General features: G+C 43.2%; 1 long non-coding RNA gene across 17 annotated transcripts; it reads left to right on the top strand.

Annotated features, from left to right (window-relative positions):
- Nucleotides 1-56: 56 nt before the first annotated feature.
- Nucleotides 57-26,580, top strand: LOC123848711 (uncharacterized). Of its 17 annotated transcripts, XR_006791866.2 has the most exons (7): nucleotides 57-399; nucleotides 6,661-6,774; nucleotides 20,468-20,659; nucleotides 20,748-21,211; nucleotides 22,832-22,953; nucleotides 23,763-24,390; nucleotides 26,227-26,580. It is a non-coding gene; the product is annotated as an uncharacterized LOC123848711 (long non-coding RNA). The 17 variants fall into 17 exon arrangements; XR_010409288.1 differs by lacking the exon at nucleotides 22,832-22,953 and having other exon boundaries at nucleotides 58-399; XR_008506630.2 differs by lacking the exon at nucleotides 20,748-21,211 and having other exon boundaries at nucleotides 61-399.
- Nucleotides 26,581-26,809: the final 229 nt, after the last annotated feature.

Below are 26,809 nucleotides of genomic sequence, written 5' to 3' on the forward strand. Positions count from 1 at the left end.
ACAATAGCGAGGGAGGTGCGGCGACGGGGGCCGCGAGGGGCCAGTTCCGGCCGCCCGCGGGCGCCCTCGCGAGGCCGGGCTGCGGCGGAAGCGGCGGCGACGCAGCCCAGCGAGCCGCGGGGTCCGGGCCAGAAGCCAGAGCCCGCACTCCGCGGTGGTCGCGCGTGCGAGCCACGCGACTCCGCGAGCCGGGGCCGACTGGGCGCCCGCGCGGAGCTGGCCGGGGGCCTCACGGCGGCGTTTAGGCCTGACGCTCTTGCTTCTGTTTGGCGGAGCGGTCGCGACCCATAGGCATCCGTAGACGTTTATAACGCGAAGCGTCGGTGGAGCTGCTCATCCCAACTGTCCTGCCCGTCTTGGCTCTCAGCCGGTGGCCCGGCCCGCTTCTCTTCCAGGCAGGTAGCTGCAGCGGCCTCCCGTGTCTCTCGCTCTCTCTCGCCATCCTTTTTCTCCGTGGGCGTCCCCCCTCACTCTCCGAGTGTGCCTGTGGTCCTTCCCCCCCTCCTGCACCTTCCTGCCCGTGAAGACAAACCCGCAGGCGTTTAGCTGTGAGCGTTTGCTGTCGATTACTTGGGTAGCAACAGGAAACGTTTATAAAGCTCGCACCGTGCGCCCGGCGTGGCGCTAAGCGCTTCTTACGGTAATGCGTCCACTCCTTCACTCTTCAGAGCAACGCTGAGCTGCATCTTAGTCCTGAGCTCAGTTTGCAAATCAGGAGACTGCGACGTTAGGTAAAATGCCCAAGGTTACACAGACAGCACGCAGATCGCCCGATTCTGGACTGAGTTATTTCTAAAATTACTGTGCGTGCACGATCGAAGTAAAATAAGCATTTTTCCTAATTATTCAGTAAAATGTAAAGTTCATTGGAAAGTGCATCTCTTGGTGAAGTGGATATTGTTGCTTTTACAGATTCGTATGTCTGTGGATGACTGTGTCTTATTGCTGGAGGGCTGAGAATCACTTCTATTTTTTTTTTTTAACTTTTATTCTTATTTCTAGTTTTTACAGCTGTATGCCCTGAAAAACCGTGTTCATATAACTAAGTACTATACCTGGGAATGGAGTTTTATTGTAGCAATGTCACTCAGTTCTTGATCTCAAAAAATTAGGTTTGATGACTTATGAGTTCACTGTTCAATGCAGCCCTCCTTCCTTTTTGTTGAAAGCAAAGAATTTGAAAACTACCTCACTTGCGGAAGGATTTGTTTATGTAGTCCTTATTGTTCCACTTTTTCAGTTACTGGGAAATATACCAAATAGACTTTATTAAAGTATCAAATGACTATGAATGAGACTTTTTTTTTTCAGTGAGATGTACCTTGTTTAACCTGATATATTCAAAAGTTTGGGGGAAATCTAGACATTGTTCATTTTCTTAAATGGTTTCAGATAAAATGCTTTTTTAAATTTTGTTTTGCTATCCCATAGTTCAGTTTGGTTTTTGTCAAAACTTTGCAGCTGATGATACCGCTCATTCAAGTTGAAACTTTGTCAGGCATGGAAAATGTTTGTGGTATACCCTAATTAACAGAGCCTGTTTTCATCATCAAGCTAGCCAGATCCAATTTACTTTCTGTGAGAAACAGTTTGCCTCATTGTTTCAATTCAAATAAAGTGTCAAGCGTTTTGAGGATTATAATGAAGACTGCAGAGAGAAAAAGTCAGAGATTACTAGGAGCAATGAAGATTAAAATAGTGTAAGACATAATTGTTTTATCCATTTTCAAAATTAATAGTGAAAATAAGATACGAATATGATGTTTCCCTTAATTATCAACAATGCAATACAGTATGTTGCTAAGTAGATGTTATTTACTACGCATGTAGTATGATAAAAGGCATGGCCTTTGTTTGGTATATATGGGTGCATGTATCAAATTTATTCAGCTTTTGGGGAATAACTAAGAATCATCCATAAAAATTCAGCAAAACTCCATAAATTTAGTTAGTCATAGTCATTTAACTTTTTAAAAATATAATGAAACAATAAGGCATTTGCTGCTAAAAATAAATTGGTTCAGTGGCTAGTGGCTTCTCCCTCTCCCTCTGCCCCTCCCCCCTACTTGAGCTTGCTCGCTTGCTCTTTCTCTCAAATAAATAAATAAATCTTAAAAAAATAATTTTTTGTTTCGTGAATAACATTTAGAAAATCCTAAATATTTTCTAAAATGTAGTAAGTTGAGAACTGATTATAATGTAAATAGATGATTCACAATTGATTTTATAAAATGTGTGTTAACTGTCTTACTCAGTAACACACACTGAATCTAAAAGAAATAGCTATTTGTATCCATGGCTTCAAGTTACACTGGGTACGCACAGACTAGATACAATATAACTTGAACAATTTTGCAGCTTTATAAGCTAGTTACATTGAAAAGAATGAGGGTCACTGATCTGTACTGCTTTGACTGCTCAAAGGTACTTTTTATTCTTGAAGACAGATCTTAGAGATGAGTATTGTGAATACCTGGAGGGGAAATGGCATATATTTAAATCTTAAAAAAAAAAAAAAAAAAAAAAAAAAGCCTGTTTTAGGCAGTCATCATTTCTTAACAATGACCTCTTTGCTTTAATCTCTCCTGTGACTGTTTAGAAACAGTAATGTAATTTTTGCCGATAGTAAGGGTGTGAGGTCTTAAAAAAAAAAATTGCCATTGTTCCCCTATCCCACTGTGTCTGATTTCAGAACATTCCAACAAGGATCAAATGCTTTTCTCGGTGACCGTGATTGAGCTCTCCTGTTGTTTCCTAAGTCTGATGCTAAGGTGACAGTTAACAAATTTTATGAATACTTTGGAAATGAGGGGAATGATACAGTATGTTGCTAAATACAGAAGTTATTTATTATGATAGCAACTTACTGGGACCCATTTGTATCCTTGGACACCACACTCCTGCCAAATGTCTGGGCCCTGTGATTTCCCCTCTTCTACAGACCAGCCTGCCTAAACCCCTCACCCCTACCCCATCCTCTAAACCCTGTCTCTGAGGGCTAATGCAGTGAAGGCCAGCCATTGGTTTATGACTATCTCCTAACCCCCAAGGAAGCCCATTGGCTTACTGGGCAGGTTCCTTCCCTCACCTCCCCAGGGCTTCCCCACTCCAAATCAGGCCCTAGGCCTTGCCTTTCATAATTAAAAGATTGACCAATATCATTTCCTAAATCACCCTCTGTCAACACAAAGCCCAGTTGAAACCTTGAAAGTTTCCGTTTCCAATGACAATAGAACACGTTTTTAGGTGGGGTTCAAGCACCCATTAAGTTCTTGTAACAGTTTTTGTAAGGTTGTGTGGGAGAGGACAAGTATTACTTGCCTTTTCACAGCAAACTCCCAGCTCACAGCTATCCCTCTATTTCTGCTGCAGTATAAAAGGAGATAGTAGTTGGGCAAAGCGTTATCAAATGTGAATGTGAGAAGTGGGATTGCTTTTTCTCTTGAAGGAACTTGAAAGAATTGCCACTTGCTCTGGGGTCAGGACATGGAGGTGGGTGGCACAGGGGGATGGTAAGGTAGAGAAGGGGAGGGGTCTTCCAGGGCAACATTTGGCACACTGGGAACCTCCTTATTCCTTGCCAGTCTGGGAGTGCTCAAGAGTGAGGGTGCTTTGGAAATGGGGGCTGTGTGAGCATGTTATCTGAAAGAGCTGCAGAATTCAGGAAGGCAGCTGAGACCTAGCTGGTAGGAAAATGAATAATGGGACTGGGACAGCAAGATAGTAGGAATGGCAGCAGAGAACCGGGTTGGGCTACATAAGCCCCCGGGATATTGGGGCAGGAATTCCAGAGGAGAGAAATCAGGAGGGGTGGGAGAGGGGTGGGAGACAGGTAAGGGACACTTTCTGGTGAAGTGGGACGTATCAGTCACCTTAGTTATTCATACTTTATTTGAGAGTCCTGTGTGGGTAATCAGGTAGATTAGCAGTGGTTCTCAAACTTTAGCATGAGTCAGAAATCTCCTGGAGGGCTGGTTAACACACAGTGCCGGCCCCATGCCCAGAGTCCAATTCGGTAGTTCTGGGACACGGCCTGAGACTCTGTTTTCAACAAATGCTGATGGATCACCATGGAGAAACATCAGACTAGACAAAACACACCCCACAGGCCTAATTCGGTTTACCTGTCTTTATAAATATTCACTGGAATGTAGCCACGCCCACTGGGTTTGCTTTGTTTCCATTGTCTGGCTGCTTTGGCGGCAAGGCTAGAGTTGAGATGGCAAAGGTGAGACTAGTTACCATACGGCCATTTATAGAAAAAGTTTGCCAACCCCTAGGCTGGAAGGAGGCAGGCAGCAAAGGTGTGGTTGTGAGACTTTCCAGCTGGGAAGCCTGTTCTCGAGAACTGCCAATCCCTAGATAACAAATTACTACTTCTCTAAACAGAGGATAATGCCTAATTCACAGGGTAGCCAAGTCATATAAATGACAGTGGTTTGTAATATGCAGCCCAGATGAAGGGAATCATTAAGAATGGGTGGAGTTTGTGGGGTGCCTCTGTGGCTCAGTTGGTTAAGTATCTGACTTTTTTTTTTTTTTTTTAAGATTGTATTTATTCATTAGAGAGAGAGAGAGCGTGCACAAGCAGGGGGAGAAGCAGGCTCCCCGCTGAGCAGGGAACCTGACTTGGGCCTCAGTCCCAGGACCCTGGGATCATGACCTGAGCCAAAGGCAGATGCTTAACCGACTGAGCCACCCAGGCGCCCCTAAGCATCTGACTCTTGATTTCAGCTCAGGTCTTGAGATCAAGCCCAGCATCTGAGATTCTCTCCTCTCTCTGCTCCTCCCCACTAAGATAAATAAATAAATAAAGTCTTAAAAAAAAAAAAGAATGGGTGGAGTTCAGACAGAGAGAGAAAGGGAAAGCTCTGCATGTTGAGGAAAGATCAGGCTATAAAGGAAAAGGGTCAGAGTGTGCCATAAATGAGAATATAATCAAGGTAAAAAACCAGGTCTTTAGTATGGTACTGGGTACACACTTTGAGTATAATAGATGTTCATTTATTATGGGATATTTATTTCATCTGTGTTAGAAATATTCTGTGATATAGTCCATCAGTTAACATTAAACTGTCCATTAAGGGGCACCTGGGTGGCTCAGTCGTTAAGCGTCTGCCTTTGGCTCAGGTCATGATCCCAGGGTCCTGGGATCGAGCCCCACATCGGGCTCCCTGTTAGCGGGAGGCCTGCTTCTCCCTCTCCCACTCCCCCTGCTTGTGTTCCCTCTCTCGCTGTGTCTCTGTCAAATAAATAAATAAAATCTTTAAACAAAAACAAAAACAAAAACTGTCCATTAAGATACATGCAGATTTGCTGCTACTTTGTGAAGAAATTGCTCTTGGCCTTGGGGGAGGGAGGTGGTGGGTATACCAAGATAGAATTCTAAAATATGAATTTTCTCATCTATTTTTGGGGAACCCTGATGGCCATTTATCTTTCTCTTAAATGATTGCCTTTTTGCCATATTTTTGTTCCATGTTTCCCAGTGTGAACATTTTTTTTCTTCACAAGAAGATACTCTTTTAATGCAGGTAACATCGCTTTTTTCATATTTCTCTGCTCTTAAGATTTAAACTGGTAATGATAGCAATCAGATTAGCAAAAGTAAGATTTATTGGGGTGCCTGGGTGGCTCAGTCGTTAAGCATCTGCCTTTGGCTCAGGTCATGATCCCAGGGTCCTGGGATCGAGCCCCGCATCAGGCTCCCCGCTCCGTGGGAAGCCTGCTTCTCCCTCTCCCACTCTCCCTGCTTGTGTTCCCTCTCTCGCTGTGTCTCTCTCTGTCAGATAAATAAATAAAATTTTTTTAAAAAAGTGAGATTTATTATAAAGTTAAGGAGCCAGTGTCTATACATGTTACTGAGTTGCTGGCTATTTTGACAATTGTGGTGACATTATAGCAGATGGCTTGAAATAAAAGATATTCTTTATGTGCTTATAAAGACGGAAAGGAGCTTTGCATTTATAGTTTTCATGACGATTGTCTTTATTTTATTTATTTATTTTTAAAAGATTTTATTTATTTTTGAAAGAAAGAGAGAGACAGAGACAGAGCACAAGCAGGGGGGAGGGGCAGAGGGAGAAGCAGACTCCCTGCTGGGCAGGGAGCCCCATGCAATGCGGGACTCTGATGCTCCTGGGACTCCAATGCGGGACTCCATCCTAGGACCCTGGGATCATTTCTGGGATCATGACCTGAGCCAAAGGCAGATGCTTAACCAACTGAGCCACCCAGGTGCTGGATTGTCTTTATTTTAAAAATAGCTTTAGTGTGTGTATATGTTTCTTGAATATTCTAGATGGTAGATGGTGCCCTGAAAACTAAAAGTCACACCTCCAGGAAGGAAATTATGAAAAGGAGAAATGAAAGGAAGAGCCGTAGAAATTATGTGATATTATCTGAATACCTTAAATCCAGTGCAGGTCTAGGTGGAATCTAGGCAGAAATTCTGAGGAGGAGAAAATAGTGATTATAAGCAACAAATTGCATACTTAAATAAGAATATTTGACCTCGGAGTAAGGAATATTTTCAGAGGGGAGATGGCTGACAGGCATCTATGAAAGGGAGGGATCCAGAGTGTCTAGAATTGGCACTGTCTATGGAGAGGATGTATTTGCTATGTAGGGCCAGAATAATTTTCCCTTCTTCTCTGTTAGGTTATTTGGCTGGTCAAACAACTAAATGGACATGAGACAGACTTAAAGGAGAAAAACAAATGTAATTCCATGCATACAGGAGCTCCATGAACATGAGACCTGAAGGGCAGCCAGGTAACAGAAGCTTATATAACATCCTAGCTAAGAAAAGAGGTAGGGGTCAGGGGATAGGAAGGGAAGGAAGGCGAGACAGGTTTGGAGAACAAATCTTGCCCCGTTCGGCAGGTAAATTTCTTAGGGAAGAAGGGATCTTCTAGCCCCTTTCTTCAGTTGCCACTAAGGTGCTCAGTCCTTCAGAGGAAGGTGAGGCCACTTTGGGGTGAGGCCCTCCTTCATCAGCAACTAGCATGGTGCCTGGCAGCACCCACCCAGCAGTTGCCTGCAGTCTGGCCTCCCCCTGGAGCTCACCTGCAGCCTCTGAGCCCTTAATCTGCCAGACGATGAGGTGACAGTCATGGAGGGTAAGATCAATGCCCTCAGTAAAGCAGCCCGTGTAAACAGTGAAGCTTTCTGGCCAGGCTTGTTTGCAATGACCTTGGCCAATGTCAACATCCGGAGCTTCTGCTTCAGCATAGGGGCTGGTGGACCTGCCCCAGCAGGAGCTCCTGCCCCCTCCACCACTGCTGTCCCAGCTGAGGAGAAGAAAGTGGAAGTAAGGAAAGAAAAATCTGAGGAGTCTGATGATGACATGGGCTTTGGTCTTTTGGTAACATGTCCACTAAAAAGCTGAACTCTTTTTTTTTTTTATTCTTATGTTAATCCCCATACATTACATCATTCGTTTTAGATGTAGTGTTCCATGATTCATTGTTTGTGCGTAACACCCAGTGCTCCATGCAGAACGTGCCCTCCCTAATACCCATCACCAAGCTAACCCATCCTCCCAACCCTTTCCCCTCTAGAACCCTCAGTTTGTTTTTCAGAGTCCATCATCTCTCATGGTTCATCTACCCCTCCGATTTCTCCCGCTTCATTCTTCCCCTCCTGCTACCTTCTTCTTCTCCTTTTTTTTTCCTTAACATATATTGCGTTATTTGTTTCAGAGGTACAGATCTGAGATTCAACAGTCTTCCATGATTCACAGCGCTTACCAGAGCACATACCCTCCCCAGTGTCTATCACCCAGTCACCCCATCCCTCCCACCCCACCCCCCACTCCAGCAACCCTCAGTTTGTTTCCTGCGATTAAGAATTCCTCATATCAGTGAGATCATATGATACATGTCTTTCTCTGTTTGACTTATTTCGCTCAACATAATACCCTCCAGTTCCATCCACGTCGTTGCAAATGGCAAGATCTCATTCCTTTTGATGGCTGCATAATATTCCATTGTATATATATACCACATCTTCTTTATCCATTCATCTGTCGATGGACATCTTGGCTCTTTCCACAGTTTGGCTATTGTGGACATTGCTGCTATAAACATCAGGGTGCACGTACCCTTTCGGATCCCTACTTTTGTATCTTTGGGGTAAATACCCAGTAGTGCAATTGCTGGATCATATGGTAGCTCTATTTTCAACTGTTTGAGGAACCTCCATACTGTTTTCCAGAGTGGCTGCACCAGCTTGCATTCCCACCAACAGTGTAGGAGGGTTCCCCTTTCTCTGCATCCCCGCCAACATCTGTCGTTTCCTGACTTGTTAATTTTAGCCATTCTGACTGGTGTGAGGTGGAATCTCATTGAGGTTTTGATTTGGATTTCCCTGATGCCGAGCGATATTGAACACTTTTTCATGTGTCCGTTGGCCATTTGGATGTCTTCTTTGGAAAAATGTCTGTTCATGTCTTCTGCCCATTTCTTGATTAGATTCTTTGTTCTTTGGGTGTTGAGTTTGATGAGTTCTTTATAGATTTTGGATACTAGCCCTTTATCTGATATGTCATTTACAAATGTCTTCTCCCATTCTGTCGGTTGTCTTTTGGTTTTGTTGACTGTTTCCTTTGTCAATAAAAAGCTGAACTCAAAAAAAAAGTGTCTTCTGGTAATAGTTCTCTTCCTGTTATAGGCTTCCTTTCCCATGTAAACTTACGCAGCTGAGGTGGAGGTAAAGAGCTTTTCCTGAATCTGCTGGGTTTTGATTACCTTTGGTTCAAAATAATCCTCATGCTAAAGGAGCATATTTGGGATACACTTGTTCTGAACCCCTTCAGCTATTAGGTGCCAGCCATTAAGTTCAATTAGATGATCTTAGTTGTTCCTCTTATGACTCTGTGATCATTAGGTAACATTTGGGGCATATTTGGCTTCACATTTGGATTTTACTATGGAGGGGCACCTGGGTGGCTCAGTCGGTTGAATGTTCAAGTCTGTTGAAGTCATGATTCCAGAGTCCTGGGATTGAGCCCCACATTGGGCTCCCTGCTCAGTGGGGAGCCTGCTTCTCCCTTTCCCTCTGCCTGCTCCCCCTGCTTGTGCTCTCTCTCTCTCTGTCAAATAAATAAAATCTTAAAAAAAAAAAGTTTACTATAGGAAGAAAAGGTACTGTTCAACACATATAGGAATCTCTCCACTGGGTGGAAATACCTCTTCCCATGAATGATTTTAAGTTTTTATTTTAATTCCAGCCGCCAGAGTGATTTTTATGCACAAAGCTCTAAGAGCTTGGTTAATTGTGAAATTACCTGGATTCAGATCCATTCTTTGTGTCCTGATACTCACCTTCTGGCCTTGCAAAACTGAAGGCTGGGCCCACACTGTGGTGACCCAGTTGAGCCATTGCCATGGGGAGCAGTCTGGGTGGCCAGCTGCCTGTCTCAGGTTGCATCCAATTTTGTTGGCTTTAAATTCAAATGGCACTGATTACACTGGTGACTCATGTTCTTTGTAGACAATGAGGACAATATAGAGGTTTATTGACAACAGCTAACAATCCAGGGTTAAGCCCTTGATCTGAGCTGCACCAATTAGAACTGTCTTTGGGACGTTTGAAGGTAATTGGTGTCCCTCTCTGGTGGCCATGCTGTAAACACATATCTGGAGAAGTCAACCACCAGATCCTGTTCCACATGGACAGAGCCAGTCTGTGGGAGGAAAAAAAAAAGAAAACAAAACTACCAACCCACAGAGTGAAGCGCAGATGAGAGAGGGACAGCGAAGGCTCTACCTGCTTTCCACATATTCCTGCAGCCTGGTTACTTGTCCTAGTCATCATTTGGTTCTGTGAAACAAATTGCAAAAGACATCCTAACTGATGAAAGTCCCGTTATTTAATATGGAGTGTGCCTTGCTATGCTTATGGGAGGGGACTAAAATGGGAAGGGATGGTGGAAAGTGGTGGCAGGTGCGCAGGAGCCTAATGAACACCAGCGTTCGTCAGTGTCCACCCCTTTGTAAAACCACCTTGGCCTCACACTTCCTGCTAATTGATGCTGGTGTGCATCACAGCATCAGTACAAATGTGATATTCTTCAAGCCAGATGAACTGTTCTTTTCATATTAGTGCCTCAGTTACTCAGGGAGGCTATGGGTTGAGTGGGGACAACTCTTAAAATGCAGGAACTTTCTTGCAACAAAGATGTGACTCCAGAATGATTTCCATGGAGCTGAACCATATGCCTCAAGAGATATCAAAGTTAGTTGGAAAAAGACAAGACAAATGCTCACTTCTTGAAAGAAAGCTGAATAAAATATTCATCAGTAATTATTTTTGGCAATGAATACTAAACCAACAATGGTGCTTCTCTGGATTTAAGTCAGGAGCTTGTTCAAATGTTTTGCACACTCTGTGACAAAGAGTGAGATCATAATTAACAGGTGAGATTCAGGTAACCATTAAAAAAAAAATGATAATAAAACCCCGACTAGCTGGGGTGCCTTGGTGGCTCAGTAGGTTGAGTGTCGCTGACTCATTTTTTTTTTTTTTAAGATTTTATTTATTTATTTGAGACAGAGAGAATGAGAGAGAGCACATGAGAGGGGGGAGGGTCAGAGGGAGAAGCAGACTCCCTGCCGAGCAGGGAGCCCGATGCGGGACTCGATCCAGGGACTCCAGGATCATGACCTGAGCCGAAGGCAGTCGCTTAACCAACTGAGCCACCCAGGCGCCCTGTCGCTGACTCTTGATTGCAGCTCAGGTCTTGATCTCAGGGTCGTGAGATCAAGCCCTTTATTGGGCTCTGTGCTGGGCGTGCAGTCTGCTTAAGATTCTCTCTCTCCCTCTCCCTCTGTGCCTCCCTGACGACATTTCTAAAAAAAAAAAGAAAAAATCCTGAATAGGTGTCAGAATTCTTTTTGATTGAATGTAAACTTGAATTTCTACTATTTTAGGTTATCAGAAATACACACTTTGATGTGGTAAATATGTTGAACAAGTTACAGTGGTGGTTAAACAGTGAGTTTTACAATAAAGAAAGTATCTGTGTTCCCCAAATCTAGACATTTCAACAAGGAAGGAAGAGAGAAGAAAGTGAATTTTTATTTATATATTCACATTTTCTGTTAATAGGCAACTGAACAGATGTTCTCTACTATCTTGTTGGTCCCATACAGATATTTGCCTAATACAGGAAGCCCAGTGGGCATGGGCCCCATTCTCAAGGAGCCAAAGTGCTCATTGTAAAGACAAAACATGCTTGGCAGGTACAAACCTGTTTGTACAAATACCTATTTTTTAAGCTGCAATTTAAATTATAATATATATTTGAAGTAAAATAAGTGCAGTCGGATCATGTAATAAATGAGGGAAAAATGGAAAAAAAATAAATGTGTACATATATGGAAGGGTGCTGGGGTGGGCTGAGTTCAGAGGTGAAGCAAGCACTCTGTAGGAAGGCAGGCTTGAACCTGGTTTTAAGAGAGATGACGGACACTGGATGGGCAGGGGGTGTGGAAGGCATGGGTAAGTAAGTAAGCAAGCTTAATTTTCAAGATCAGACATAGGAAATATATAGTCATACAAATATAGAATATTCACTCCTGAAGTGAGCATATTTCTTTATTTTGATTTACATAAAATAGTACATAGCCCTTTGACTAATGAATGCAGAAGAACAAATTTAAGTCTAAAGCAAAGGCAGATTTATTCCAATTTCCTAGACTAAATGTGTAATATATGAAATAGATTATATGAGTGAAGAAGTTTATTTTTACAGGCATGACTATGAAGGGGTAGAGCCTGGGGGCTTTGAAGTGACAACTGGGTTTGCATTTCAGCTTTGCTGTTTTCTAGCAGTATGACCATGGGCAAATTGTTCCATGTCTCTCTGTGCTGTTTTCTTATTAGTTAAATACAAAGAATAATATAGCAACCATAGGGTTTGGAAGAAGATATGATTGAGAGATTCATTCATTCCACAGGTATGTTTTGGGCTCCTACTACATGTCAGGAAATGTTCTTTTTTTTTTTTTTTTAAGATTTTATTTATTTATTTGAGAGGGAGAGAAAGAGAAAGCACAAAGGGAGAGGAAAGAGGGAGAAGCAGACTCTCCGCAGAGCAGGGAGCCCAATGTGGGACTCGATCCCAGGACACTGAGATCATGACCTGAGCCAAAGGCAGAAGCTTAACTGACTGAGCCACCCAGGGGCCTGTCAGGAAATGTTCTAGATGTCAGAGAGAAAGGAGGTAAGCCAGACAGACAGATCCTTGTCATAACAGTGTTTCCATTCCAATGGAATTAGCTGGTCAACAACTAAATGCATGAATAACATATCAGACAGAGATAAGGGCCCTACAGAAGATTAAATAGAGCCATATGATCGAGGTGAGGGGATAGCAGCTTGTAGGTTAGGGATGGTCTTTCTGGGACCTGAATGTTCTAGGGAAGCCAGCCATGAGAAAATGAAGAGGAGCAGCCCTGGCAGGGAGAACAGCTAGTGTGAAGGTCCTGGGGCAGGAATCAGCTTTATTGTGTTTGAGGGCAGAAATAAAGTCATTGCAGCTGGAGGATATTGGGCAAGGGGTAAAGGGGTAGCAGATGGAATCAGATCATATAGGGCTTTGACATCAAGGATAGGAAATGTGTTTTGTCTTTTAAGTGCAGGGAAAAGCCCCTGGAGAATTTTAATCTGGTGAATGACATGATTTCATAATGGATATCAAGTGCTCACCACTGGTCCTGGTGCAGGATAACATTCAGTAGATGTTAACTGCTGTTAGCACTTCATTTAATCCTCACACCAGCCCAATGTGATGGTTACCATGAAAGGAAATCATTCCAAATCTGATCCGGGGCAGAGATTTGTGGGCTAATGTGATTTTTAGCCCCCTTGGGAAGGATCTAGCCTTCCTGATAAAGCGCTGGTGTTTTTTTTCTGATGGAGTTTAATGGGATTTAGAGTCCTTCTGGGAAGTTAGATTGACTCTATTCTGCTAACTCTTGTTCTTTAGGTGCACCCAATAACTTTTAACCAGATATTCAAAGGTACAATGCTCTTTTAAGCCTGATGCTATCCTAATAATCTGTAAACCACACATTCATCTTTTAAACCTCCAGTCAAGTAGTGTTCGTTAAATCACGTTTGTTTTCCTCCCCAAAGAAAACCTTTGCACTAGTGTTCTTGAAGTCTTTTCCCTTGCCAACAACTTGAAATAAAATGTGGATAAATATTCACACTCAGTTTACCTGAAAAGCTGGTTTGAAGGTATCATCAATACCACCATTCTACAGATGAGGAAACTGAGGCTTACAAATGTCACGTGACTTGATCAGTGCCACAGATCACCACCCAAAAGCCTGTGAAGGTAGGCACTCCACTGTACTTCCTCTCAGGAAGACCAAACTTAACCTAGTGTTCTAAGAAGCAACAAAGCGAATCTGAACCCAAGGGAAAGCATCATCCCTGGTTACCATACTCCTCTTTCTTTTCTTTCTTCCTTTCTTTCTTTCTTTCTTTCTTTCTTTCTTTCTTTCTTTCTTTCTTTCTTTCTTTCTTTCTTTCTTTCTTTCTTTCTTTTTCTTTCTTTCTTTTCTCCTTTCTTCCTGATTTTATTTATTTTAGAGAGAGAGAGAGTGTCAGCATGAGCAGGGGGAGGGACAGAGGGAGAGGGAGAGAGAATCTCAAGCAGACTCCACACAGAGTGTGGAGCCCCATGTGGGGCTCAGTCTCATGACTCCAGGATCATGACCTGAGCCGAAACCAAGAGCTGGCTGCTCAACTGACTAAGCGACCCAGGTGCCCCTACCATACTCCTTTTTCTTTTATAGAAATCCCATTATTATCTGTTTAAGTTCATATTGATTTTCAAAGACTAATATGCTGTGATTCATTGTGACCTCCTCTCCTCCACCAAGAGAGAGTGCATATATATAGAATATTATATATATATATATATGTAATTCATCTCCACTCTCACTCTGCTTTTTCATTTTTAAGAGTTCTAATTTGTTCCTTCATTAATTGAACCCAGTCTTGATTTGGATGGACCTTTTCTCCAGTTGGATTCATGAAACCTATTCTTTTGGTCTAGGATGTCACTCACTTGAATTTTCAGCCCACGGAACCCAGATCTTTCATTCATTAGCATTCTGCGTGCAATGCCAATCTCACAACCAGGTTGTGTGGTCTGCCAAAATGAAGTAAATTACGCCTTAGCCCTTGTGAGAAGAAACCTAAATGAGATCACCGAGGGATGCTAAAACACTCTGGGTTATTTTGGACCGGGATAGGGGAGGTCCCTACTTCTGACTACCCAGTATTATTTTCTTAGGCTGGAATCGATTCCATAGGTGTATTGGAGACAGTTCAAACAACAAGCTTATGTTAAATTTTCAGGAAATTTGTGAAGTAGTTGATGCTAACTTGGTAGCTTGAAATTGGCCACAGTGGGAATATTTATACCACAGAAATTGGAAAATGCCACAAATGAGGGTTTGCCCCTCCCCAACAGAGTCCGTTTTTATTTTTTATTTTTATTTATTTATTTATTTTTAAAAAGATTTTATTTATTTATTTGACAGAGAGAGACACAGCAAGAGAGGGAACACAAGCAGGGGGAGTGGGAGAGGGAGAAGCAGGCTTCCCGCGGAGCAGCGAGCCGGATGCGGGGCTTGATCCCAGGACCCTGGGATCATGACCTGGGCCAAAGGCAGACGCTTAACGCAGAGTCAGTTTTTAAATACTTACCAGCACATCACTCAAGTGCCCCTCAGGTTCACCCTTTTTTTCTGCCCAGTTACAGACCAAGGAGAAGATATAGAAAGACAGTGGGACAGTTGTTAGGATAGGTTTTTGGCTGGCATTAATTTTCCTGCCTGTATTTTTCTCCATCACATACTCTGCCAAGAGTTCTGTAGTCAAATGGACCCCACATTCCTGATAGCAAATGAGGGTCACTATCATCCCCCACCTCCCGTCCTGAGCCCAGGGTTGAATCCCAGCTCATCGCTACTTGCTCTGTGACTTGAGCTAGTCAATTATCCACATCTCTAGGCCTGTCTCCTCATCACTGTCATGAAGAGAATACCGCCAATTCCATGGTTTGTGTGTGAACGTTTGGGGTTGGTGGGGGGTGGGTCGTGAAGGGTGCCCATGAACGGCTTTGCTTAGAACTTGGTGCATAGTAAGCTTTCAGTAAATGATAGCTCTGATTGAAATTCTAAATGAAGCTCTAACTGAAATTCACTGTGTATTCACAGACACTCGGACAGTGCCCAGAGGCCCCGCATCTCTGGCGATGTCTGAGGCCCAGGAAGCAGCCTCTCTTCCATTATTTCTCCCACAAGGTGGCGGTCTCTGTCTGAGCTCCTTGGGGCTGGGAGCCCAAGTGCAGGTGGGATTCCCTGGGTTCCAAGTCACACCAGCCACGTACTTTCTCCCTCTCATGGAATGCCTGCCTCCAGTGATACCTCGAGTGCTCTGAGCTTGACATTTTCAGCTACAAAGAAGTGGGGAGAAAGAAGCCTTTCTCGAAATATGTTGATTTGGCCTGGATGGCTTTTCACTGATATGCAGGAGTATTCTGTGTGGGGCAGTGCAAAACCCTCCCTTTACTCACTGCAAGGGTGTTTTTCATAGGTAGGAAGCTAAAGTTTTGGAGGGTGTTTCTGTTCTCTTTTGTCATCTTGGTTCCTTTTTTCTCATTCTTCAGTCGTGAAAGCAACATGATAGAGTAAAATCAACGTGGGGTCCGCAATCACACAGACCTAGATGTGACATATTTTTCTGCTACTGACTGGCTGAATGACCTGGGGCTGCTCATTTGAATTTCTAGCCCCCAGCTTCCTAATCCATAAAATGGGGGCATCTCTCTCTCATCTACGCATCTATCTTGAGTTAGTCCTATACTTCACAACCTGGCCACACATTAGATTCACGTAGGGAGCTGTTCAAAAGTTATTGATGCCTTAGCTCCACTCCAAAAGACTGATTTCAGTTGGACTGGGTTTCAGCCCCAGCATCAGCTTGTCTTAGAAGCTCCCTGGGTAATTCTGTGAGCAGTGAGGGTTAAGAATTGCTGAGATCCTCTTATTAAGCGTCTCTAAGCCTCAGTTGGCCTCTATGCTCATAACCTGGAAGTCCCTGGACCTCAACAGCTCATATAAATACAACAGTCTCTTTGTGCCCTTTGCTAACAGTCACTTTGTGCCCCGCAATCCTCCACCTGCTCAGATTAGCAGGCAGTGCAGTCTCTTCCCTGCTCCACCCTTTGTCTTCAGGGGCCTTTCATGAGATGCCCAGAACTGCCACTGGGGCTCTGCTGGGGAGAAGAACAATAATGTGGGAAACAAAGAAGGAAAATTATTAAATGTCCTTACTACTTATAGCCTACTGACAAGTCCTTGAAACAGGCAGAGTGACCTTCCTCTAGGAACTCAGCTGCCTCGATGTTAATACTTTGCTAAAGGCAACAGGTAATCTTAGCCCAACCCCCGGGATCCTGTAAGTCTACTTTAACATATAAAAATTCCTTTGGAAACTTCCTTTATCTCTATCCCCCAAGGTACATGTTGGCAATCATCCCCAATGCATATGGCTCACTGATATACATATCTGAAGGGTCTCATGACTAGGGTTTTACTAGGCAGTAATAAATGACCTTTTCTCAACAATAGCTAGCCCCCTCAAGGTCCTAGAAACCTTGCTTCCAAAATTCCTTAGAGACTTAGGCTATCCCTAACCCCCTCCCAACTTGAAAGCATATAAAGGGCCACTCCTCATGACCCCAGTGTGGCTCTTTCTGCCCAAGGGTCCTGTCTACGTTCTTTAATAAAACCACCTTTTTGCACCAAAGACATCTCAAGAATTCTTTCTTGGCCGTTGGCTTTGAACCCTAACGTCTTTCCCTACATCAAACAATACCTGCCATCCTTGTCCCCACACTGAAGCTGGGCTGTCTCTATGGTCAGCAGAAATGGTCCCTCAGAACAGTGCATGATGGGGGTGCCTGGGTGGTTCAGTTGGTTAAGCAACTGCCTTTGGCTCAGGTCATGATCCTGGGGTCCTGGGATCAAGCCCCCCATCAGGCTCCCTGCTCCTCAGGGAGCCTGCTTCTCCCTCTCCCTCTGACTGCTGCTCCCCCTACTTGTGCTCTCTCTGTCAAATAAATAAATAAAATCTTAAAAAAAAAAAAAAGAACAGTGCATGATAGTCCTTCTCTTGGTTTACCTTTGGCTAGGGATACCCCACTCTGATTGGCTTGGGTTGCCAGGCCCATGGCCCATCAGATGTCAGCTTTTCCACTTCACCCCAGAGCACCCATATTTCCTAGGTCACGGCCCAGTACCCAGAGAGCAGTGTCATGAGTTACAGCATCATCCACTCATGGCTCAGAACCAGCATTCTGCTCCAACAAACTATGCTTGGGGTGCTCAATCCATACTCTTCCCTCTTCATGAATTTCCTCTTGGAGACCCTTCTTTTTCTTCCCATTATCTGGCCTCATGTGGGTCCCCCCTTGTCCACCAGATGTGTTCTAATACATGTAATTAGTAGATAAACACCAAACCCTCTTCTTCCAGAAGGCTTCTTCGCCCATTGTGTAGATTCATACAGATTTAAAAATGTAAAAAAATAAATTAATTAACAAAAAATTTAAAGAAATGTATGAGAGAGGATCCATTATCACTACTTATCAGTCTCTCTCTTCTAAACACAATCTTTCCCCAAGCACCCTCTCCACTAAAACAACCCCTTTCCCAAAATCAGTGGGTAGGAATGAACTTACTTTGCATATGTGTAACCCAGAGGGATTACCGAAATGGTTATTTCCAAGACAAAGGACAACTTGCCCCAAAAGTAAGTTCAAGGTTTTAGCATGAGAAACCACACAAAACACTCCAGATGGTAGTTTCCTTAGTTTCAACCAATTTTAGGATTCAGTCTCTTCTGGGCAACCTGGTCCACATAAATGGGGTTGATATGAATGGCAACCTTGCAGGGCGGTTGAGAATAATAAATGAGATGTGGAATGAGCAACTTGCAATGTCTTATTATTATGTCTGTTACTAATTAGTTATGCTAATCAGCATCTAATCAGAGTTGCCCCTTTGGACAGCGAGTACCCCATGACCGAGTCATATTCCCTCCTCTTACAGCCCCCCCATGCAGTCGTCAGTGTGGTGGTCCTGACCCCCGACCAATACAAGCCCATGGTCACAGGTTCTCACAGGATCACCAGTGAGAGAAGTCACATTAGCTAGAGCGATGGGGCTCTTCACTGAAAGGCAGGCTATGGGCCCTGTGTTATTTGCTCTCTCTCCCTCTTGCTCTGGAAAACGACTGCTTATATTGAGCTAAAATCTGGTGGACAGAAAAAGATGGTTCAGGTTTCGTCATTTATGATCCCACCTCCAGCCTTCAGAAGAGGAAGACTCCGTCGCCAGCAGGGTAGGCGGCCTGCCTGTGTTGCCTGGAGCAGCATGATGGGTGGGGAGATTGTAGAGGTTGGCGTGCTCTCCATGCGAAAAGATACTGGATGCCCTGAGAGAGAAAGATCCCAAGGAAGGGATGCCAAGCGGCATGGCCGGAGAGAGATGGGGTCAGAAGAAACGGGGAGGAGTTGAGGAAAGAGACAGAGATGTGGAAGCTGTCTCAAATTATTCTTCAGTGCTTCTGGAGTAGGATTTGGGTTTGTTGGTGGGTGTGTTTCTAGATGCTTCCACCAGCTGAAATGTCTGTCAGGGGGCCCAAATGGTCTGGGTTGTGCCTATTCCCCTGAAGCTCTCATGCATCAGTTGTACATTCTCAGTGCACAGAGCTTTCAGAACAGTAACACCCTGGCCATGGTTGTCCAAACCCCACCGTGCTGGCTTCCTTCCTGGCCCAGATTGCCTCTTCTCTCACTTCAAAGGTTGTTCCAGACCAGAAGGTGTGGAGGGAGCCAGAGGAGGAGGGAGACCACGGGCCATCTCCTTGGCCCAGGGGGAAAGCTTTAGCAGGGCACAGGGTAATACAGAGATCTCCAGATGTATGTCAGAGGCCTCGGGCTCAAGATATTTCCTGCCTTCAAGGTTCATCCATATTATCACAATTGGCAGGATTTTGTTCTTTTTCGTGACTGAATAATATTCCATTGTATATACATACCACATTGGCTTTATCCATTTGGCCATCAGTGGACACTTGGGTTATTTCCATGTCTTGGCTCTTATAAATAATGATGCAATGAAAATGAGGGTGCAAATATTTTGTTGAAATAGTGGTTTTGATTCCTTTGAATAAATGCTCAGATGTGGAATTGCTGGATAATATTATGGTTCTATATTTAATTTTTTTTGTTTCTTTTTTATTGAAGTATAATTAACATACGATGTTATATTAGTTTCATTTGTACAATATAATGATTCAACAATTCAATACATTACTCAGTGCTTATCACGATAAAAGTGTACTCTTACTATTCTTAATTTTTTGAGGAACCTTCATACTTTTTCCAGAGTGGGTGCACCAATTTACATTCCCACCAACAGTGCATCAGGGTTTCCTTTTCTCCACATCCTCACCAACACTTGTTGTTTCTGGTGTTTTTGATTTAGTCATTCTGACAGGTGTGAGGTGATACCTCATTGTGGTTTTGGATGAATATTTTTAACTTTCATAGTTACCATATTTATTTTAATATCTGTAAGGAAAAATACAACTAGCACATCAAGTGTATAATTTCACTGATCTATTGCCTAGGATGAGGGTCAATACAGTCAAGTAAGTGGACTTACTTAAAGGAAGAGAATAAGGAAGTGATAGTCCAGATGGTATAGGAATATGGCAGTCATGATTGGCATTTGGGGAAATGGGCAAAATGGCATCTTCAGGTCCTCCTGGCTCTAACATTCTGGCATTCTCACCCCTCCCTGTCTTTTCTCCTGTTTTCTCTGCCTCCTCAGAAGAGAGGGCATTACAACGTTATATTTCCAGATTCAAAATAGCACAGGGTCTGTGCCCACTGGGTCTTCTCAGTCTTCCCCAGCAAAGAGCTCTGTTTTGTCAGGGGCCAGCTCTGTTTTCCCACCTCTGGTCTCTGATGAGGTACATGAAATGGCAGGAAAGCAGACCAAACTGAAAGCAAGAAAAATAGGCAGGGCTTTGCAGAGAGTGTGTAGCTGGACTTCAGTTGGGATTAGCCAAGGGGCTCTCCGCTCCATTAGCAGAATACCTAATGTGCTCATGTTTGAAAAAGCAAATCTGCAGAATTAGCAGCCAATAAATTGTTACTGTTGCAGACTGTTGATTCTGTGTTCCTCCTTTGTAACCATCAGGGCTCACTTATTTTTATTTACTTCTTGGCATGAAATCATTTCCTATGTTTTCTTTTTAACTCACTCCTAATGGCATCATGCTTGTCTGTTTTCCTTGTCCTGGATTCTGAATGATTCTTCCATAATTATCTTTTGTCTAATGTTAGACATGCATTGGTTTTCCATAGTTGATGAAGCGTGGCATGCCATGGTGGACAGACCTCGGGTGTTGGGACAGACAGACCTGGATCTGAATCTGCCTTAGCCACCTGTGATCTGTGGATTGGTGCTCCTGACTTCAATAAGCCTGGGCATCATTTTCTTTGACTACTCAACAAGAATTACGCTTCTCTCACAAGATTTTTGTGAAGATTTAAGAGGTACCCTATATGTATATATAACCCTGGCCTGAGTCTGTTGAACTTTAGACGCTAAATAAATATCAGTTCTTTTATCATTTTTCACAAGCTCGACAAGTCTTTGAACCAGACGCTACAGACAAGGCCAAGATGAATATGACCTGGGTCAGGATGGTACATAGGTTTTATTTCATGTGCCAGCCCTCATGGAAGGTGCAGCTTCAGGGAGAACCTTGTGGAGATGGATGTTAGTGGTCAGCAGGGAAGAGGAGCGTCACTGATTAACCATATCCTCCGGCGCAGGAAGGGACAGTGGGGGACGCGCCCATCCCACGTTCACCATCATGGACACAAACCCTGCTTTGGGGAAGTCAAAGCTAAGGGAGTGTGAAATTCCTGGAGAAAGAATGAAGAGCTATCAAGCACAATAGCTGTTAAGTGTTAGGTGCTTTTACACGTGTTACGTCTAGAATCCTCTCTGCAAACTGAAGATGATTGAGTTATTATCCTCATTCTATAAATGAGGAGATCTCTGCTCAGACAGGCTAAGTAGATTTCTCAAGTTCTCACAAGGTAGGAAGTGGTGGAAATGAGACTTGAACCCAGAACTCTTACTCCAGAGGCCTTTTATTTGCAGTTACTAACTTGTTAAACTGGGGTGTTCAAATAGAGTCCATTAAAAAAAACTGAGGTAAAATTAAGAAATTTAACATTTGTCAAAGTGCACTAATTTTGTGTTCAGTTTGTGAACTTTTTAAATACACCAGGGTAATTTAAATACACCTGTATAACCATCAGTCAGATTAAGATACAGAACTTTCTCACCTTTCTAGAAGGTTCCCTTGTGTGCTTTCTCAGTCAATAACCTCTTCACCCAGAGATAACCACTATTCTGATACTTATCCTATATGATTAATTTTTACTGTTCTTTAACTTCACAAAAATGGCATTTTATAGTAATTTTGCTTTTGTGTCTTGCTTTTCGTTCAACATAATGTCTGTGAGATTTATCATGTCATATTAGTACTTTTTTTTTTTAACCATTGTTACAAATACATCACAATTTATTTATCTAATCTCCTCTTGGGGGACATTTGGATTATTTGCAGTTTTTGCTTATTATGAATAAAGCTGCTATCAACATTCTTGTAATGTCTTTGGGTGAATATATACCCTTATCCTCTTCAGTCTGTACTTACTACTATACCGAACCACAGGTTCGGTGACTATTTAACTTTACTAGACATGAGGCTTTGCCTTTTCCAGTGGAAGCTCCACAAAGTCAGGGGCTTAGGTCTCCATCTATGCTACATCCCCAGGACCCACAGCAGCTCCTGGCCCAGAGTCAGTGCTAATGAGCTCTTTGTGAGCTCATGAAAATATTTGCATATTGTGCGTTTTGGTTTTCAGCTTTGTATTGGGGCTGTCATGTTTCAGTGAATGGAGATCAGAATCTCTCTCCCTGTGCCCAGAACACCCATCTTAAAACAAATGGTTTAAGATTTGTTTATTTTATTTTACAGAGAGAGAAAGAGAGTGTGCACGTGCAAAGTGGGGGAGGGGAAGAGAGAGAGAGAATCTCAAGCAGACTCCCCGCTAAGCACAGAGCCCGAGGTAGGGCTCGATCTCATGACCTGGAGATCATGACCTGAGCCCAAACCAAGAGTCGGATGCTCCACTAACGGAGCCACCCAGGCGCCCCCCACCTTTAAAAAGATTTCTTTATTTTAAAAACAAATATTTTATAAAGCCTCCTTAAATATCCGGAAACAAAGGTCATTTGTAACATTTGAATGTTACAACCTGTCTACACAGGTATTTTCTTTTTAATCAATATGGCGTTCTAACTATTCTACAAAGGAAAAATTAAAGAAAGTAATTTATAGTAAGGTAATGAGGATTTCAATATACAAATGCCTGGGGATGACTGCATCAGAAGACACAATGAGATACACAGATACTTGCAACTCTATCTGTGATCCATACAAATGCAGAGTGAGGTGAGAGAGGTCTCATGATCTTGTCACTCCTGTCTTGAATTGCACTGTTGTTGGTAATGTAATTTTCCAAGTGGTGACAAACTCTTGGTAATATTTCTAATAAAAGAAAGTACAATCTTCCCTCAATTGGTTCTGGAAAATTAATTGTCTGTTAAAACTGTGTAAGGATGCTTTCTTTCTTTACGTAAAATAGAGTTGGGGTCTAGATTCACAAAACTTCTTCAACTACTGGAACATTCTGTGGGATATATGTGGCATGACACATATTCTTCATTGAACAGAATTATCTTCGTGGTCCTCAACCATGAAATGCCTGTGAGTACCCTCTTATCACAGTGCCAACTATCCCCCCAAATTTCCAAAATATCCTTGGTACCACCCCCATGAGGACCACGGTTCTAATTCAATACCTTCATTCTATGGATGGGGAAATCTTGGGAAAGGGAGAACTGCCCCCTGGATCGTTCAGGGACTTGGAGGTTATGCATGGACCACAGTCTCCTGACTTCTTGATCTAAATGAAGATTCTATCCACAATTGCAGTTGGAGCTGGGTCACTGAATCAAGTAGATTTGGGTTCAAATCCTAGCTCTGATCTTAGGCAAACTGATTAATCTTTCTGAGCTTTTGTTTCATCATTTGTGAAGTTGAGATGGAAAATAACATTTACCTTAAAGACTTGCTGGGAGGATTAAACAAGATTATGAATACAAATCCTTGGCACATGTAGCTATTATTATACCCCTTTAAGGCTCATTTATTTAAGTACCAACAGAAATTGGTGCATCACATTGCTGTAGAAATTCTTCCTTTGAACTTTTCTCTGCAGAGAAGCACTAGTTTAGCTTTATCTTTTGTTTCCAATGCTTCAGACAATCCTTTTCCAGGGCCAAGTGTCCTTCTAAACCCTTCCCCACCAAAGCTGTCCTGAGTCAGAGTCAAGACAAAATGTCTTATGCTGAGTAGCTCAGAGCATCCTGATACTAAGAAGAACTTTGGGGCTATAATTTGGGTTGAAAAGGGGGAAGACAGAAGATGACATTTAAAAAATGTTTTTAATTTAAATTCAATTTAATTAACGTATAGTGTGTCATTAGTAACGTGGCCCTTTTGCAACTTTGCAGCCTCCACAAAGGTGGTCATAACTTTCGTGCATCCCCTTCAACATGGAAACCAGAGCCTGCAGGACAGACACAGTCTCTGAAGGACTCCTGGCTCTGTTGACTCCCTGACTCCACACCCTAAGATCAGTTTCTGGTTGTCTGCTTTCTCGCATGCTCTCTGGAGGATGGCCTCTTGTACTCACAAGCACCTCTGGACCAGCCCCCAGCCTGGCCAAAGCAGCAGACTTCTCTGCTCCCTGGTGGGCAGAGCCACACCTTCTCCAAAGATGTCTGGACCCCTCCCAAGTCTGATTCTTCCATGGGTGTTCATCTGAAGCCATAGGGTGCCTTATGAAGTCTCCTTGTATCTTACGGTTACTCTAGCATAATGGTTCTTTGTACTCAACTTGCTCTGCGTGAGTTACTATGTGTTTCTGTCTCCTAATTGGACCTAGATTGTCTTAGGAGGTGATCCCAGGAAGAAAGCAAGAGAGTGGAGAAGGAGAAAAAGCCAATAAAGAATGTGTTAATGAGTGGCTCACTATTGTGAGCACTTGGGGCTCATTTGCGCTTGTGTCCCCCTGAAGGCCTGGATGCCACACACTTCAGCATCATTCCAGCAAGAGGCAAGGGGGCTGAATAGTATATGGTATGTATCTACCTATTTTCATCCCTCACTGCTTGAGCGTTGCTCTGTGGGGACCTTCATGTCCTGGCACTTCTGTTCTGCCTTGCATACTTCTGTAGCCAGGGAAAGCCCTTGGGTAGAGAGAAGCAATTCCTTGATGGTAAGATGTCTGTGTACTAGCACTGAAGATGTGGGTCCTCTAGGGTGGACCGTGGAAATGTGCGTGGGCACTCACGTATTTACTAGTGACATGTTGCAGGATGCTGGCTGACAAAAGGAAATTGATCAGCTGGATGCTGAGCAATGGCACAGACTGATTTGAGGGTGAATTTTCTGGAAAAGCCAGTTGCAGAGAATCAAACTTTTTTCTGACTGGTATAATTTAATTGTACAGTCAGTGTTTATTATAGATAATTTTTTTTTTTTTTTGATCTTGACAATCTCACTGGCTTGCTGTCTGCATTGGAAGCACCATTTTCTGTTTCAAATATAATAAGCCAAACCTGGCTCCCACTGCCACGTTCGGGAGGTGCTGATGGCTATCCAACCAGCAAAAAGGCAGCGGTGTTTGTATTTTCCATTTTGCCCTTTACGAGAGCATTTCAGCTGAAGCGAAAGGCTTTTTTCTTCACCCTGGGTTTTTAATAGAAATCTTGGTGGCATGAAGCCTTTTTAGTTCTGAGCGCCAGCTTGTAAAGTTCAGTGGTGACAAAGCTCTGTTCTGGCACGGAACGCAGTGGGTACCAAGGCGAGAGATGCTAATCCGCAGGAGCACCAGCTTAAAAATCTAAGCAGGAGACAAGTATATTACAAAGGGTCATGGACAGTGTTTGTCTGTGGGTGATGTGGGCCGAAGGTCATTTCCATACTAAAAATTTTAAATCACTCACATTTTGCAATTAAGTCAACCAATGTATATGGTTTCCCAACTGGCAATGTATTTTTTTCTGTATTTAAATGCTCGATGAAGAAAGAATAAGGAAGCTTAAATGAAACTTCTCTGAGATAGGGTGGTCAGTGACAAAAGCAATATGCAGAACAGTGTTGTACAGCTACCCATTGTTTGAGAAAGAAGGAAAAAAAATATTATAGAGCCGCATTTGCTGATATTTACATAAAAAAATCTAATAAAAGCATCAGAGTGTGGGTAAGGAAGACAGAAACAAGGGTGACATTTTTCAGTTTATAACTTTTATATGGTTTTGATTTTAAGATCATGTCAATGTATTTCCTGTTCAAGAAAAGAAGTAACAAAATGTCTAGTGAAGAACATAGTCATTGGAAAGCAGACCTCTGTTCTTTGATCACTTTTACAACCTTTGAAGGTAGCTTCAGATGGGAAAAATGCATTCCATAAAATTCAAATTCAAATGCACGTAGTGAATCCTTTGCAAACATTTAGGGCATGAGTGGAAATTTTTTACATCCACGCTCATGGAAATTTTTTTACATCTATGCTGCTATTTACCATCTTGCCAGCAGGGGGAAGTGTTTCTCTGTTTTTCTTTGTGCCTTCTTCCAGGTCCCCAGCTTCAGATGCAAAACCAACCAAGAATTCTCCAATTCAAATCTATGCACAAAATGCACCACATTTTCTAGATTCATGGTGTTACTCTCTCATCCCGAAAACCTTTTGGGGACTTGGAGCTTCCAGCAGGCTGCTAATGATTATTCAAAAGGGCTGATTATTGGGCTTGCTGGTGTAAAGTCTTTTTTCCCCCCTTTTCTTCTCTCTTGTCATTCCACTGGGCCTCCATACATCACTTTCCATAATCAGGTATTAGGAGAAAAGCCTTAAATTATGAAAATTCACAGCGCGTGCTCTCTGTCTCTCTCTCTCTTTGTTTTACTTTGCAGAAGAGACCCAGGATTTGGAAGGCAGAACAAACAAACAAATATGAAGAGGGCAGATTTTGGACCTTCATGGATGGTGCTAAAGTTAAGAAAAGCTAAAAGAGGAAGAGAATGAGTCTTGGGGTAGTGTTCATCTCTGTGCCTGACTGGCCCTGTACCTGCTGGGACTCCGGACATCCTCACAACAGGAACCATTTTGCAAAGGATGAGATGATAGCTCTGGGAGGATGAGCATCTCATCCCAAGTTTATGTTGCTGCAAAATGATGGAATTGGAAGTAGGTGCCAGACTGCGTCCAAGGAGGAGACACTGAAGTGTTTTTTCCCTACACCATGCTAAATAAACTGCGGCAGTGCCTCCCCTGTGCGCTCTTTCCTGACTCTACCCGCGCCCCCCCACCCCCCAAGTCTCTGTCCTGCTCTCTCGCCTTTCTTAGTGTCTCTGAAGAGAGGAAAGGGAGAAGGAGAAGCCGCCCCAGAGCTCCTCAGAGGTTCAGGGGAAGCTGTTCTTGGTTGTACACTGGGAGTGATTCCTTTCAAAAAGGCAGCAACATTGAACTGCCCAAGGTCAGAGAGTCCCAGAGCTG

This window comes from Mirounga angustirostris, unplaced genomic scaffold, assembly GCF_029215605.1.
Source record: "Mirounga angustirostris isolate CCGP_5_RB_7025 unplaced genomic scaffold, mMirAng1.0.hap1 SCAF_2, whole genome shotgun sequence".
NCBI lineage: Eukaryota > Metazoa > Chordata > Mammalia > Carnivora > Phocidae > Mirounga > Mirounga angustirostris.